General features: G+C 42.4%; 1 protein-coding gene across 1 annotated transcript in view; it reads right to left on the minus strand.

The window, feature by feature from the left end:
* Positions 1-16,395, minus strand: part of OTUD7A (OTU deubiquitinase 7A) — a 372,333-nt gene that overhangs the window by 66,694 nt on the left and 289,244 nt on the right. The window lies entirely within an intron of this gene.

Raw genomic sequence — 16,395 nt, forward strand, 5'->3', positions numbered from 1 at the left:
GGCCTTACAGGTTATCATGTCTGAAAGACCAAACAAAATGACTGTTTAAGAACACTTTACTATTTCTCATATCCCTAAAACCTCATATTGATTTTTACTTGTTATTCTCTATTTAATTATTCTTAATTTCTTTGTCATACTTAGAGAATCCAATTTGAAATATGATCTTGTGTGCATGTGTAAAGAACAGCCAAGAAAGCAGGAGCTGAATGTTTTGTCCTCAGTCATTAGAAGACAGAAGCCCCTCTTCCTGAAACGAGTGGGAGGGACAGATTTAAAGAGAAAAAGGAGTCAGAGGAAATAATCCTCCTTGTCAACACTCCTTTGAAATGTATATCCAAGCCTGAAATAAAGTGTGGTCAATCCCCAATGACCAAAATACAAATATGGAATGAAATTAGAATATGCACCAACTCTGCATCTCCTGTGGGTGAAGATATTTTGCCTGTTTAATTACTTCACAAGAATCTGCAAAAAGGCTTTGAGATTCTGTGATGTGGGGAATTGGGACCAGGGATCCCCCTCACACCACGTGAAGTTAGGAACCTCAAGAACTATCCCCTAAGTGTAAAGATCAGAAATTATTTTCCTCCTGGCAAAGGAAGCTGAGAGGGAAATATGTCTCTTATAGACTGGGCTTAGCAGAAAAACAAAACAAAACAAAACAAAACAACTCTTTCCAGACATGTTGTAACTATTGACTTGGCTCTGACTTGAGCTAAAACTGATTTGTGGCTTGAAATGTCTAAGCAAAGAAATTAACATAAAGATTGGTTATAGGATGGTAATTTCCTTTGGGAGTCTGGCATAAACAAAGAAACAAATATATCACTCAACATGGTTGAGAACACCCTCAAGTCAGGCCATCAGACTCCCATGGATAATATCCTGCTCACAACCCCAAAACCCAACAGGAAAGTAGACATCATGAATAAGAGTTATAGACCCCAAGTCATAGCTACCTATGAACTTGAAGATAAAAATGGTCAGCTACAGACTATAAACAAATATGCTTAAAATGTTTAAAAGACATAAAAGAAGGAAACAATTAAGACCAAAGCATAAGAAACAGATTTGGAAAATAAAAATAGGACTTAAAAATGGAAGAGGATTGGGGCACCTGGGTGAAGTTGGTGAAGCATCTGACTTTGGCTCAGGTCATGATCTCATGGTTTGTGAATTTGAGCCCTGCATTGGGCTCTGTGCTGACAGCTCAGAGCTTGGAGTCTGCTTCAGATTCTGTGTCTCCCTCTCTCTCTGCCCCTCCTCCACTTGTGCTTTGTCTCTCTCTCTCTCTCTCTCTCAGAAATAAACATTAAAAAAATTTAAAAAAAATGGAAGAGGATAATAGAAATAAAACACAGTTTTACATTGAATTAGACAATGTCAAAGAAAAAAGATATGAATCTAAGTCAGAAGAAATTATTTAGAATGCAATTAAGAGGGAAAGAAAGAATATGAAAGACAGGCTAGTAGACATGAAGAACAGACTGGAAAACTCTAACATTGTCTAACTGAAATTCAGAGGCAATACTCAGGAGATCTCAATGGAGGAATTTTTCAGAAAAAATATATAGAAATAAATTCAAAGATTTAATAAATGTAAGACATTCCAAGCAAGAAAAATAAAATTAGTTTACTCCTTGATATACCCTAGTGAAACCACAGAATATAAGACAGAGAAAATATCTTAAAGTAGAATAGAAAAAAATCATCTTCAAAGTAGCAGACTGACAGCCAATGTCTCAAAAAAAAAAAAAAAAGAAAAAAAGGAAAATAAGCCAATGCAATATCTTCAATGTGGTGAATGAAAATAACTGGCAACCTAGGGTACTCTGTCTAGAAAAAATGTTTTTCAGAAATGGAGGTAAAACAAAGGCATTTTAAGACTAATAAAAATGAAGAGAGTAAAATCAGCAAGATTCCCAAGGAAATTCTAAAGGATGAACTTCAAATGGAAGAGCTAATACGTAAGAAGTAAAAAGAAACAAAAATGGTAAATATATGGATAAGTCTAAATAAACACTGACTGTATAAAACAACAATAATAATGTCTGATGAGGATAAAGCATAAAATTAAAATAAATGACAATAACTTATAAATCAAGAAGAGGGAGGGTGCAAATAAAATTAGACTAGTCTAAGGTCTCGGTATTGTCTGGGTATAGGTTGAGATGATGAATCTGGGATGTGATTCATATACATGTTATATGAATTAGGGTAACCTCTCAATAATAGAAAGAGGAAAAGAATGAAATAATTAAAAAAAAGACATATCTAAAACATGAGAATACAAACGTACTAAATGTAAAAGTATGGCAAATGGTGCTTCAGACCAATTTTAACCTAAAGAAAGCTAGGATAACTGAATTAATTATCAAATAAAATAAACTGAGAGGAAAGAAAGCATTACTAGAGTTAAATAAGCTCTCTTTAAAATGTTCAGCACCTCAGTTCATGAGGAAGACATAACTTTAGTTGCTGTATTTAATGACACAAATCTATTTAAAAATCCATTAAAATAAAAGGAGATATAAACAAATCCACAATCATAATGGGGAATTCTCATGCATCAATAATTAAGAGTCCCAGTAAAAAATAAATACATAGATTTTAACAACATAATAAACGACCAAATGTACATATATAAAATAACACAGTCCACAATAGAAGACTATGTTCTTTTCAAGAAGACATGTGACATTAAGAAGACAGAAAGATCATATTCTGGTCGTTAAAGCAAAAGGTCTCAATAAATTTCAAGTCAAACAGATCATGTTCTCTGACTATACAACAATTAAGGCAGAAATCAATAGTACAAAAGCAACCAGAAATATTTAATGTCCTTTCCACATATTGAGAAGTCAAAAAATACTTCAAATAATTCATAGGTCAAAGAATAAATAAAAATAAAAATAAGAATACTTTTGAATTGTACAATAACACAAATGCTATATTTCAAAACTTGTAGAATGTGGCTAAAATAGTAATTGAGGAAAATTAATGACCTTAAATACTTATGAGAGAAAAGAAGAAAGATTAAGAATTAATGACTTGAGGGGCTCCTGGGTGGCGCAGTCGGTTAAGCGTCCGACTTCAGCCAGGTCACGATCTCGCGGTCCGTGAGTTCGAGCCCCGCGTCAAGCTCTGGGCTGATGGCTCGGAGCCTGGAGCCTGCTTCCGATTCTGTGTCTCCCTCTCTCTCTGCCCCTCCCCCGTTCATGCTCTGTCTCTCTCTGTCCCAAAAATAAATAAAAAAAAAAGTTGAAAAAAGAATTAATGACTTGAATATTCATCTCAAGAAGTTAGGAAAGGAACATAGTAAATAAATTCAAAGTAGAGGATAATAATATAGATCAGGAGTCAGTAAACTTTGGTCTGTGGGTGAAACATGGCCAGTGGTCTATTTTTATATGGCCTGAAAACTAAGAATGTCTTTTGTATATTTAAAAGGTGTGTGTGTGTGTGTGTGTGTGTGAGAGAGAGAGAGAGAGACAGAGAGAGAGAGAGAGAGAGAGAGAGAGAGAAAGGAAGGGAGGGAGGGTGAAAGGAGAGAGGGGTGTGTGTGAGGGAGAGAGGAGAGAATGAAAATGTGATAGAGACTTATGTGACTGGCAAAGCCTAGAAATATCCCTCAGATATGAATGGGAAATAATGGCACTTTCAGATCAATAAAAACAGAGAGTTAACTGCCATCAGGCCTGCACATAAAAACAAAACTAAAATCATATCATACCAGGATGGTATAACAAGTCTAAATCTGTAGCTTCAATGTATATAAAACAAAAGTTGATAGAATCAAAGGTGAAATAGAGAAACCCACAATCACAGGGGAGCCTTTAATATACCTCTTTCAGTAGCTGGTAGAACACATGGATAAAAGTTCAGTTAAAGATAGAGAAGATCTGAACAACAAAATCAACAAAGTTGATATAATTAACACATATAAAACACTATACCTGAGAAGGACAGAATTCAAAATTTTTTTAAGCACACAGGGAGTATTTCCCAAACTTCATCATATGCTGGGTCATAAAGCAAGTCTCAATTAAAATGTCTGAAATCATTCATTGTATATTCTTTGACTATAGAGGAAGCTAGAAAAAAACCACTAAAATATCCCACATTTTCTTAGTCATTAAACAATATACTTCCAAACAACCTAGGGATCAAAGAACAAAAATTGCAAGAGAAATTAGAAAATGTTTTAAATTGAATGATAAAGCAAATAACACATCAAAAATTGTAATATTCAGCTAAAGCACTGCAGAGAGACACTGCAGAGAGATGTGTTGCATTATAGCGTACTGCCAAAGAAGATATAATGGCATAAGCTTACATCTCCTGAAGCCAGGAGAAAGAGTAGCATATTTAACCCAAAGGAAGAAGATGAAAGAAAAAAATAAAGAGCAGAGATTAATGAAACAAGAAATAAATGTACAGTAAAAAATCCAACAGAGGCCAAAATAGATTCTTTGAATAGATAAGTGTAATTTTTAAGTCCCTAGCAACATTATTAATGAAAATAAAAGGGAATTACTAAATATCAACATGGGAAATGAAAAAGGAGGCATCACAGATCCTAATACATTCAAAACTAGTGAGCGTTAACACCAATAACTAAAATGAAAAGACAAATAATATGGAGCAACCAGAACTCTAGACAGTAGAGGAGCAAACTGGTACATCTGCTGAAAAATATTATAAAGCTAAACATGTGTAAAATCCTATGACTCAGCAATACCACCCCTAGGTATGTTTCTGCAGAAGTGTATACACATGTTTACCAAAAACATGTATAAGAATGTTCACAGCAGCACTATTTATAATAAAATACTGGAGACAACCCAAATGTTATGGACTGAATTACCCACTGCCCCAACCCTGCAATTCATATGTTGAAGCCCTAACCCCTAGTGTGGCTGTATTTGGAAATGGGGCCTCTGAGGAAGTAATTAAGGTTAAATGAGGTCATAAGGTTGTGGCCCTGATCTGAAAGGATTAATGTCCTTATAAGGGACACCAGGGAGCTCGTTCTGTTTGTCTCTGCACCTATGTACTGAGGAAAGGCCACATGAGGGCACAGCCAGAAGGTGGCTGTCTACAAGCCAGAGAGAGTTCTCACTGAGAAAACTGCATTGGATGGTACCTAGATCTGAGACTTCCAGCCTCTAGAATTGTGAGAAAATAAATTTCTGTAGTTTAAGCTGCCTAGTCTCTGTTTCTTTTTTTTTTTGTTTTGTTTTGTTTTTTGTTTTTTGTTATGGCAGGCTGGTCTAAGACACCAGATGTCCATCAACAATATAACAGATAAATAATTTGGAATAGATGCATACATTGCAAATCAAGAGTGGTAAGAATAAATTATAATTACACTTAACAATATGACTGAATCTTACAAGCTTAATAGTAAGTGAAAGAATCCAGATTTAACCCATTTATGATTCCATTTATATAAAGTTCACAAAGAGGCCAAATAAATCTATGCTGTTAGAAGTCTGCTTTCTTTTTTTTTTTTAAGTTTTAAAATGTTTATTTATTTTTGAGAAAAAGAGAGAGAGAGAGAGAGAGACAGAGAGAAAACACGAGTGGGGGGAGGGGCAGGATCTGAAGCAGGCTCCAGGTTCTGAGCTGTCCACACAGAGCCCAATGTGGGGCTTATGCCCATGAACCATGAGATCATGACCTGGGCCAAAGTCAGATGCTTAACTGACTGAGCCACCCAGGTGCCCCAGAAGTCTGCTTTCTTGATCTGAATTTCTAGATAGGAGTGCTTGTTATAGAATGTGTTGTTATGCACTGAACTGTTTTCATACTTTCCTGTATGTGTGTTATGTTTCAATGAAGAGCTTATAAAAAAAAAGGGTATTGGGCCTAGCTCTGGAGACTACATCAAAAGAGAGAGACAGTTGGAAGACGCTGGCACCTGAGAGGGCATTTTGAAGGCAAAAGAAAAGACCCAGGGGGTAAGATTCCTGAGAGCTCGTGCTTGCTGGATAAGAATCCCACTTTGCAAATATTTACATTCCACATTAATTTCCCCATACACTGCAGAGGAGTGTTTCTGAAATGTCGAAAAGGCAGTTTCAATAAAAATAAGACTATAAAGTCAATAAAAATAAGACTAAGTCATAAAACCACTAACATATACTGTAACTAAAGTATATTTCAACACAACATTTTTCCTATTTCTACACTGAATTGTTGATAGACTGGCTTCTCATAGATCTAGCCACCATCAATTTTATTTTACCACTTTTTAAATCATCTGACAATTCTGTTTTCTAACCATTCCTTAGATACCCTCCTTCACTTTCTTTTTATTTCCCATATTTGGATTGCCAAATCGAATCCGTTTTGGTGCTTTATTTTTCCTCACACAAATAAAAATGAGAACAGTGACAAAACAATAGTGATAATGAATTTTTTTTTGATTGTATGAGGTCCGTCCACTAGATATATCACATGAGTTTCATTTATTACTACACATTATGAAACTCTGGGATCAGTCACCACATGTCAATGCAAAGATTGGGGGCTGTTGTAATTTGTGGGGCCCCCTCACTTTGTCTCCTTGTCCAATGCTTCTGCTCAATGCCATCAGCAATATGTTCTTCTATGACTGAATGAACTTTGCTGCTTACTTCATATTTGGCCTCTCAAAGAGCAACCCCTTGGAGATTTTCTCTGGTATTGGTGATTTGCCCTTTTAAGAAAATTAAGAAATCATGCAATTATTATTTGGAATGAAAAACTCAGCAGAAAACAGCTTGAGGGAAAAGGTGACAGTTTGCAAAGTTCTGAGTAGAGCTGAGGAGGTGTGATGGAAAGAGCAGGGTGGGAGGCACCTAGAGCCAGTTTCTGATGGCTCTGCCATTTTACAGGCTGGGTCACAACAGGTGAATGGAGGTGCTTCTCTGAGTCTTCCCTTCCTTACCTGTAAAGTGGATGGATATCCAACAGGCAGCTGATGGCAGATGTGGAGGTCAATAATGCCAAATACTGCACAAAGCACACTGTTGATGCTATGAAAATACATCGTGGCTATTATTATCAAAATCACAGTGTCATAGTGCCTACTCCACCCCACTTCAGATACCACATCTTTCAAGAGAGCCCAATAAGAGGGTCTGCTTTCCTCAGAGTTCTCAAAAACATGCTGTTTGAAATCTGAAACCATCAAGAGTGGGATTCAACCCAAACATACTACTTATCCAAGTGAAATGGCTAATAAAGGCACATGAGGAGGTTGAGAAAATCCCTTTGACCACAATACATTCTACATGATTTAATCTCCCAGTCTGCATCTTTAAGCATAGCAGGATTGTCAAACTTCAAATAAAAACATCGCATCTGTGGTAGGCAGACTTCTTAGGTGGCCTCAAGATACCCACCTCCTGGGGGAATCCTCTCTCCTTGAGTGTGGGTGGGATGCCACCCCCATGACTAGATTACATTTCCTGGCCATGTGAGGGGTTTTGTATATGTAATCAGTTGACTTCTCAATTGACATCCAAGGGAGATTATCCTGGGTGGGCCTGACCTAATCAGGTGAGGGTTTTAAAAAGGGATTTGATGGTCAGAGAGGCAGAAAGTCAGAGAGATGAGAGAGAAGAAAGGAGGAGAAGGGATGAGTGAAGAAAGGAGAAGAGGGAGAAGGGAGAAGAGAGAAGAAAGAGATCCCCTGGGTGGTCTTGAAGAAGTAAACTGACATGTTGTGTAGAGGGCCATGTGCCAAGCACCTAGGTCTCTAGAGTGGTCTTCAGATGCTGAGAGAATCCCCCACCAAGAGCTATTAAGCACACTGGAATCTCAGTTACTTAGCTGTGAAGAACTGAATTCTGACAATAACCTGAGGTGTTCAGAAGTAGATCTCTCCCTAGCTGGGCTTCCAGCTGAAGGCAGTCCCCGACAAGTGGATTTCAGGCTTGAGGGGCCCTGGGCAGAGGGCCCAGCTAACACATCCATACTGCTGATCCACAGAAACTGCGGGACAATAAATTTGTAGCTGTTAACTGTGTGGTAATTTGCTACCTAGCAACAGAAAATGGAAACAGCATCCTTTAGCCAGAAGACATGCAAATCGGAATTCTGTCCATTTGTCTCACCTTCCTACCCTGGGAGAGTTTAAAATTTTTTTTAAATGTTTCCTCATTTTAGAGAGAGAGAGAGAGAGAGAGAGAGAGAGAGAGAGAGATACTGAGACAGCATGAGGGGGGAAGGGGCAGAGAGAGAGAGGAAGACACAGAATCTGAATCAAGCTCCAGGCTCTAAGCTGTCAGCACAGAGCTCAACATGGTGCTTGAACTCAGAAAAAACTCACAAACCACAAGATCATGACCTGAGTCAAATCAAGAGTTGGATGCTTCATCAACTGGGCCACCCAGGCGCCCTTCTTGTGTCCACTTCTAAACCTTCTCTCCTTCCTCAAGACAAGCAGCCTCTTGGGAACCTGCACCAGGAAGCTTGCTGTTCATACTTTTCCTGTTATAGTTCTGCCAACTTCAGGTCACTGCCTCTTGGTCCTAGAGACATTGGCCCCTGGCAGAGGGACTGCCTCACCACCCCTTCCCCAGGCAGGCTTAATTATTGTCCTCAGGTCGCCTCATACATATCATCACACACTACCCATGTCATTAGGGTTGTCTCTCGCAATGTCTCTCCCCTCTGGCCTGTGAGCCCAGAAGGCAGGGCCATATCTCCTCTGTGGGGGCTAAGACACAAGGGGATTGAATAGGCACTGAACTGATCTTGGAAATGTGGTCCCAGTGGCCCCAGGCCTCCCCTGCACTGGTAGGAGAAGGAGCAGAATGGCCCAGAGAAAGCATGACCTTCTGATCTGAGGGAGATGGTGACATTGCTTTACATGCACAACACTGAGCCTGTCACTCCAGGCCAGGTGAGGTGCTCTGCCCAGAGGTGGGAGACCAGATTCGGTGTTTTGGAAGCCCCTTTGGTAGGATTCCATTCTCATCCTCCAGATCTTTTTTTTTTTCTGTTTACTTCATGAATCCAATGTAAATAGTGCCATATCCCCCCACTTATGAAAAGCTTTCCAGGGGCGCCTGGGTGGCTCCAGTCAGACTAGTGTCTGACTCTTGGTTTTGGCTCAGGTCAGGATCTCACAGTTTCGTGGGTTCGAGCCCCACATTGGGCTCCATGCTGATGTTGCAGAGCCTGCCTGGGGATTCTCTGTCTCTCCCTCTCTCTGCCCCTCCCCTACCTGTGCTGTCTCTGTCTCTCTCAAAATAAAGAAATAAACTTGAAAAGAAAAAAACCTTTCCAACATTCTCAGCAACCTGACGCTTTGCATAAAACAGGGAAAGCACCTGAAGCTACCTGAAAAGGTGCTGATTTTATACAATTTAGATAATACTTTTGCCTTAATCCTACCTCCCTCTCTTCCTGTATGCTGCCACGTTCACTTTCTAGAAAATATGTAATAGGATTGGTCACCAATGTTGTGCTCTTAGGGTAGGGAGAGGATACCCTGGAAAGCAGCACATGTGTTAGATATCTCATTATCCTCAAAAGCTTAAAACAAATAGAAATTCAGCACATTAACTGCTCATCTACCTCAAGTGGTGCACACTGTGAAGTCGTGCTCCAAGGGACAGAATCTGGCTCATGTCAGACCCTAAGGAGATTGCTCTTCCGGGAGGTTGGGGGGGCTGCTTTCCACCTTGTCATGGGCTGTTCCAGGACTCTGAACCCAGAAGAGGAACCACAGAGGTGTAAATTCACCACACAGCTGGCAGTCATCTTGCATCTGGAAGGAATCCTACGTATCTAAAAATTCTTTCTCATCTAGAAGGAATCTTGTATACCTAGAAGTAATCTTTCTAGGTCTGAGAGTTAATACCATCTGAAATGGGGCACCCTCCTCTTTCGTGCTACCTTCATTCAAATTTCTTACAGGGAACATTATCATTTTCTAAATCTCAGTCAAGCCCACATATTTAGTCCCACTTGGAAGGTAACTGAATCATGACAAAACTTAAGTATGTGCCTGGGGGGATGGAAGCCAAGGCTTGGTGGTTTGATTTCAGTTGGCTTCCAGGTGAAAGCGTTCTTAAGGCTGTTAATCAGATGTGACCACCCTGGGAAGGTGACCCAGCTATGATAAATGCCAGTGTTTTCCAGCCTCTGCAGAACCAAAAATGGCTCATCTCCAGTCAGACCCAGGATGGGATGCCCAAGATGAAGGCATTCTTCACACAAACAGTGTGATTGGGAACAGGGTACAAAGCTCCTATTTCTAGCTTTGACAGAAAGGTCATTCAGTCTCCTCACACAATAACTTCACTTAAGAACTGAAGACAGACAAACAAACGTGGGAACTGGCACTGTGAATAAAGAAAAAGAAAACAAAAAAAACAAAAACTTGAGCTCCTGCAAAGGAGAAAATCATGGGTGAACTCCATCAAGGGAGGCTGGCGTATTACGGGGGAAGAACTATTAGTCACTCATTCTGCCTTTTCCAAGCATCGTTCCTGATTCATACATGATAATGGCACCAATTAACTTGAGCTTTGTAACAGATGGTTACCACACAGTTTAAAAAAAGATGTCATTTTGCTCATCACCCACTAAGACACTGAGAGGAAAGAAAACAAAACTTGTTAATTCTCTAGGAGCAAGATTAGCACATCTTGCCCTAAACGTGACCCTATGATTCTTTTTAATGTCACTTACAGAGTGACTCCACCCACCCAGGGTCACTGACTGATCCCCCTTCTCTGGGCATCACTGTGCCTTGCCTGTACTTCTGTGAGTCCCTCCTGCGGGACTGCAATGTTTTGCTCTAGGTCTGTCTTCCTGGCATTTCTGCCCAGCTCCAGACCTCCTTATCCACCTGGTACTCAACACAGAGCAAAGTTGTGTCAGGGGTGCAGTGGGAGGTTGCTATTAAAGCTCATCTCCTCCCCAGGGATTTCTTCTCCCACTTCTCCCATTTCAAACTCCTATATCTATATCCTTAACCCAGGCCTCTCCTGACCTCCAGACTCTCATGTTCAACTAGACAGCAATGTCACACAATGTCAGCAAAGTCTCACTAGAATCTCTGACTTTGCCTGCCCCTCCTGGCCCCTCCATCGCCCCCCCCCAAGCCTGCCCCTCCCCCAGGGTGTCTGCATCCCCCCATGGCACCACCATGCTAAGGAAGGGCAATATTCCTGGGGTCATGCTTGACTCAGCTCTTTCTGCTATGCCCCCCATCCAGTCCATCAACAAGTCCTGTGGGTCCACCTTCAAAACAGATCTTGCTTCAATATCTAGCTTCTAGCTTTTTAAATATTTTTTAAATGTTTATTTATTTTTGAGATGAGAGACAGAGAGGCAGAGCATGAGCAGGGGAGGGGCAGAGAGACAGGGAGACAGAGAATCCAAAGCATGCTCCACACTCTGAGCTGTCAGCACAGATCTGGACCCGGGGCTTGAACCCACGAACTGTGAGATCATGACCTGAGCCAAAGTTGGGCACTCAACTGACTGAGCCACCCAGGTGACCCATCAATATCTATCTTCTTCTTGTTACTTCCACTGCTACCCCCACAGCACTGGCCACCTGTCCTCCCCTGGGTAAAGTAGCCACCTCCTCCCAGCTCCTCCTCCTTCTCATCCCCCTTAGAGTCCATTCTCAACAGAGCACCAGAACACATCAAATGTGTTCCTAAAAATGTCACTCACTACTCAAAACCCTCCTGGGACTGCACATCCTACCTATGGTTATGCCCAAAGGCTCATAATGGCTCCAGGGGCCCCTGGCTACCATTCTTCTGCCTTCCTTTCCAACTCCTCCAGCCCTCATTCCATCTGCCCTTATGCCTGGCCTTCCTTACATGTGCAAGCCTTTGAAGCCAAGCCCCCTCTGCCGGGAATGCCAGAGCCCCATGTCTCCATCTCTCCCTCCCCTGCTGCCCTCAAGAGACCTGCCTCGGTCTCCCTCTCTTCACCTTATATCCCCTACCTTGCTTCTCACTTTCTCCACAGCTCACCACCTCACTTCCCATTTATGTTCTACCTTTGATTGGTTTTCTTTCCCACTAGAATTTAATCTCTATGAGTACAGGAATTTCACCCCAGCACCTGGAATGAACAGGCTGTTTCATGGGAGCACAGTGTTGTGTTGGGTGACCTTGTCTTGGTTTGGCAGCTGTCACACATCTCTGACTACAAATGGAAAAAAGTGAGGCTCCAGAGGGTCAGGTAACTTGGCCAAGTTCTCCCAGCTGACGTGGGACAGCCCAGGTTGGGCTGACACTGGATACCTTCAAAATCATCCACACACCTTACCACTTCTCTGGCAGATTTGCTTCAACATGACTACCTTCCCATGGAGACAAGACTCAACTCCACAACTCAAAGGTGTCCCTAAATATTTTTTGGCATCTGTATTTCAATTTCTCAAGTACGCAGTAACGACTATATTACACAAATATGCCCTTTGGGTTCACAAGATCACAGAAGCACCACATACCATCTTGCCCACACTGTGGTGGGCTTTTGGACAAGGCATGAGTGGTTACTCCTCAGATCTAGAGACCTATGGTCTCTGAGTCTTCTTACACATAAATGAAGTAGATAATCTGATTGAGAAATTAATGGTGTCTTGCGTTTTCCATGGCAGGTAATCACTAAAGAATGAAAGGCATTGTCCTTCATCTCTCAGGGGGTCAGCACTTGTATGTACTGAAGACCTGGTCCTTCTGATGCCCCAAAGACTGTCACAGGGTGGGAATAGGTTTACCCTCCAGGTTTTAAGGCTCAGGAGAATGGCACTGTGGGTTCTGTGGGAGGTGAAGACTGGCATCCCACTCAACAGAGAGGCCCCTCAAATAGATGGACTTAACCATGCCTTGCCAGGCACTGAAGGTAAAGCCTAGCCTCTGTGATGGACCAGGTGAAAACTAACTGAGTGAAGATCATTTTGTTGCTGATTTTCTGGACAACATGAGCCCTGGGTTCCTGTAGAGTCCCAAAGGCAGGGAAAGCCCCCCACCCTGAGACCCTGTGACAAAGTTGATGTTTCCTTCCCAAGACAGCTAGAATTATGCCTCTAACAAGTGGATTTTCAGGCACCTATATTAATCTCCATGTATATAGTATATGTGTACACATGTATATCAATAGCTTACTCACAGCTATCCTGAGCACTAAATTACTAGAAGGGGGAATTTACACTTTATACCCGGCAATACTGAGTGGCTTTCTCAAATCACTGTTCTTATTAGAGCTCTGTCTTCCCCATGGATAGTAATGGTGGCACCTGATAGTTAACAACAGGGCACAGCATGGGTGAGAGGGAACAAGGCCACCTCCCAGTGGGCGATGCTCATCACCTAGATGTGGTGGGGGACTGTGAAGGGCTTGCCTGACACCAGCTGGGGTCCCGACCATAACCTGGGTGCAGAAAGGGCCTGAGGGATGATCTAGTCTACAGTGCTTCTCGAGAGCTGAGGAAAAAAGTCCAGAGAATTTATATGGATAGTGGGGTGGGGTCAGTTCTTTTAAAAAGAAATTTAACGTTTACTCATTTTTGAGAGACAGAGAGAGACAAAGCATGAGTGGGGGAGGGGCAGAGAGCGAGGGAGACAACAGAATCTGAAGCAGGCTCCAGGCTCTGAGCTGTCAGCTTAGAACCCAATGCAGAGCTTGAACCCATGAACTGTGAGATTATGGCCTGAGCCAAAGTCAGACACTTAACTGGCTGAGCCACTCAGGTACCCCCTTTTTTTTTTTAATTTTTTTTAATATTTATTTATTTTGAGAGAGAGAGAGAGAGACAGTGCATGAGCAGGGGAGGGGCAGAAAGAGGGGGAGATACAGAATCCAAAGCAGACTCCAGGCTCTGAGCTGTTAGCATGGAGCCCGATGCAGAGCTTGAACTCATGAACTGCGAAATCAGACCTGAGCTGAAGTCAGACACTCAACTGACTGTGCCACCCGGGTGCCCTGGGCTGGGGTCAGTTCTATGCTGAGGAAATGAACACATTTATTCTTTATGTCTACATTATTTTCCGATTTCTCATTTCCATGTACCAGGCAGAGCCCTGGCATTCAGGCTTTCACTGCTCTAGAAGCACACTCCTGAAGTGTGGGGTGGCCGGCCAGTCTCCCCAAGGCTTCCCGCAGTATGGATGGGGTGATTCCCCAGTGCTGAGTGGGGATCCCTGCTGCCCACTCTTGCTACTTTTGATGGCAGAAACAATGTTGGTGAATTCAGGATCTTCAGTCAGTAAGTTTGGGTTCTTAATAGGTGCTTTCTAAGACTGTATGGTTGGAGTAAAACAGTACCCTTTAAAAATACTAATCCGGGAAGTAAGATGTAGGTGATAAAAATTAACATACAGTGTATGGAAAAAATAACAGAAAAGACATTCCATAGAAGTAAAAGATTTTGCTAAGCATGGCAGGGTCAAAGAAGGGCGCTATCGTGGTGCCAGAGTGGGACTCTGTGCCCTTTACCAGGACTCTACCTTCAAAGGAAGTGGCTGCCATTAACGGTGCTACTAGCCATTGACAGGACCTAATGTCAGCATTCAAGAGAAATTAGCTCATGAAACGCTTTTCTTTCTAAAGCTACACCAACTTCCCCCTTCTGTATGAATAGTGAATCCTTTGTTCAAAATATCTTTTCTTAATTATTCACACAGAAACAGCTTTAAAATAGCCAGCCTCCATAGTGAGTGGTTTAGGATTATTGCTAACCCAGGCGAATTGTTTTATGGTTGTGGATCAGTCAATGACCCTGAGGTAAGACAGAGCAGGGCTGTGGGCGTCAGTCTGTGGGTTGCTTTTGACAGCTTTGCAGCAGCTGAGGAAACAAGTCATTGGTAGTTACAACATCAGATCCAACACTGGATCCAACACTGTTACTGCAAGTGCAGACCCTGTTCTAAAACCAAGCCTGCCCTGGGTGAGGACCCCTGAGTCCTGGGGCTGAGGCTGACCATCAGGCTGCCCAACACAAAGAAGTCCCCACTAACCACTACCCATTCCTTTGTCTATGTTCTTCTTGGACCAAGTGGATGAGGACATTTCCTGGATTGCTCTACATGAAATGGGATGAAGCCAAGTATACACTGAAGCTTGGACCTGATAGAAAACACCCAACTGTCAACTTTCTGGGTGTTTCCCATTTGCCCTGCAGCTTTATCCTCCCCCTACTCTGCACCCTCAGGGCAACCTGCCTGGAGCCCTGTAATGGGCTCTCTGCTCTCTGCCCTTTTGCTGATGAGAGGCACTGGTCAAAGCCTGTGCCAAAGAAGGTGGTCAGAGTATTTATTTTTCCATCATCTTCTCTCCTCGAAGCCACACCTTCTTGTAAGTAGCTTTCTCCATTAGCTCCTTTCATCATTTGCCTCTTTGCCAGGCCCAAGAGTGGCAGTGCCCCTGTAGTGCCATTTCCAAGCATGACACTATCCTTTGCTGGTGTTCTTAACACCTTGCTCATTCTTGCATCAACATTCCCTACTGAAGCTACCAGGATGGGTAGGGAATGCGGATGACTGGTCCATCTGCCGAAGTCAAGATCATACCAACTATAGATCCTTCTCTTCAGTCTTCTGCAACACTCCAAAGGCCTGGGCATTTTCAGTTTTGTCTTGGTGACATGCTAAGTGTGATTCTCTGACAGAGAAGCCCTTACTGGCTGAGGGCTTGAACACACCCTCTATCCACTACTCTCAGCCAAAGGCTCCCCATCTTGCTTCCCTAGCATGTGCCGCACAGGAGCACCTCCATGTGCCAGGCCTTTGGAAGTGGAGGCTCCACTCTGCAGCAGCCGGGAATAGCTGGCTGACAATGGAATCAGAGTCAGAAGTCCTTGCTCCCCAGTCCAACCAGCTGAGGGTACACTCCAAGTGCACTGTCAACCCATGCTGGTGGGGAGGCAGTGCCCATGGGAGATGTATGCTGGGCCTGGGAAGGGCAGGGGCACAGAGTCTTCTGCGTGTATATCTGAGAAGCCCCTGAACATGTGATTTTGCAAAGATTTATAATGAAAGCGGTTATGAGTAAGATAGGATATTTGCTCTGTCTCAGGAAGAACCTACATCTGCTTTAGACACTTGTTTTGAACGAACTATGTTATCTTTAGGAACTCCAAAGGAGACAAGTTTGGCTTGCTCCCCAAATCTCTTCTTCATTGGGATGTCAGAGGAAATGCAAAGAAAAAGGAGAAGACTGAAGTCAGGTTTTGTGTTTCCTCAACCCTGGAGGCCAGCAAGGCTGGGAGGGCAGGAGATGACAGACACACTCTGCTCATGCCATTTAATACTTAACTCCACCAGGCGGCTACCTGTCTTCTCGTCTTTGCAGACAGGAAAACTGAGGCTCAGGGAGGTTACATAACTTGCTCATGTACATAGGAAGTGACAGGGTCTCCTATTT

The sequence above is a fragment of the Prionailurus bengalensis genome, chromosome B3 (assembly GCF_016509475.1).
Source record: "Prionailurus bengalensis isolate Pbe53 chromosome B3, Fcat_Pben_1.1_paternal_pri, whole genome shotgun sequence".
Lineage (NCBI taxonomy): Eukaryota > Metazoa > Chordata > Mammalia > Carnivora > Felidae > Prionailurus > Prionailurus bengalensis.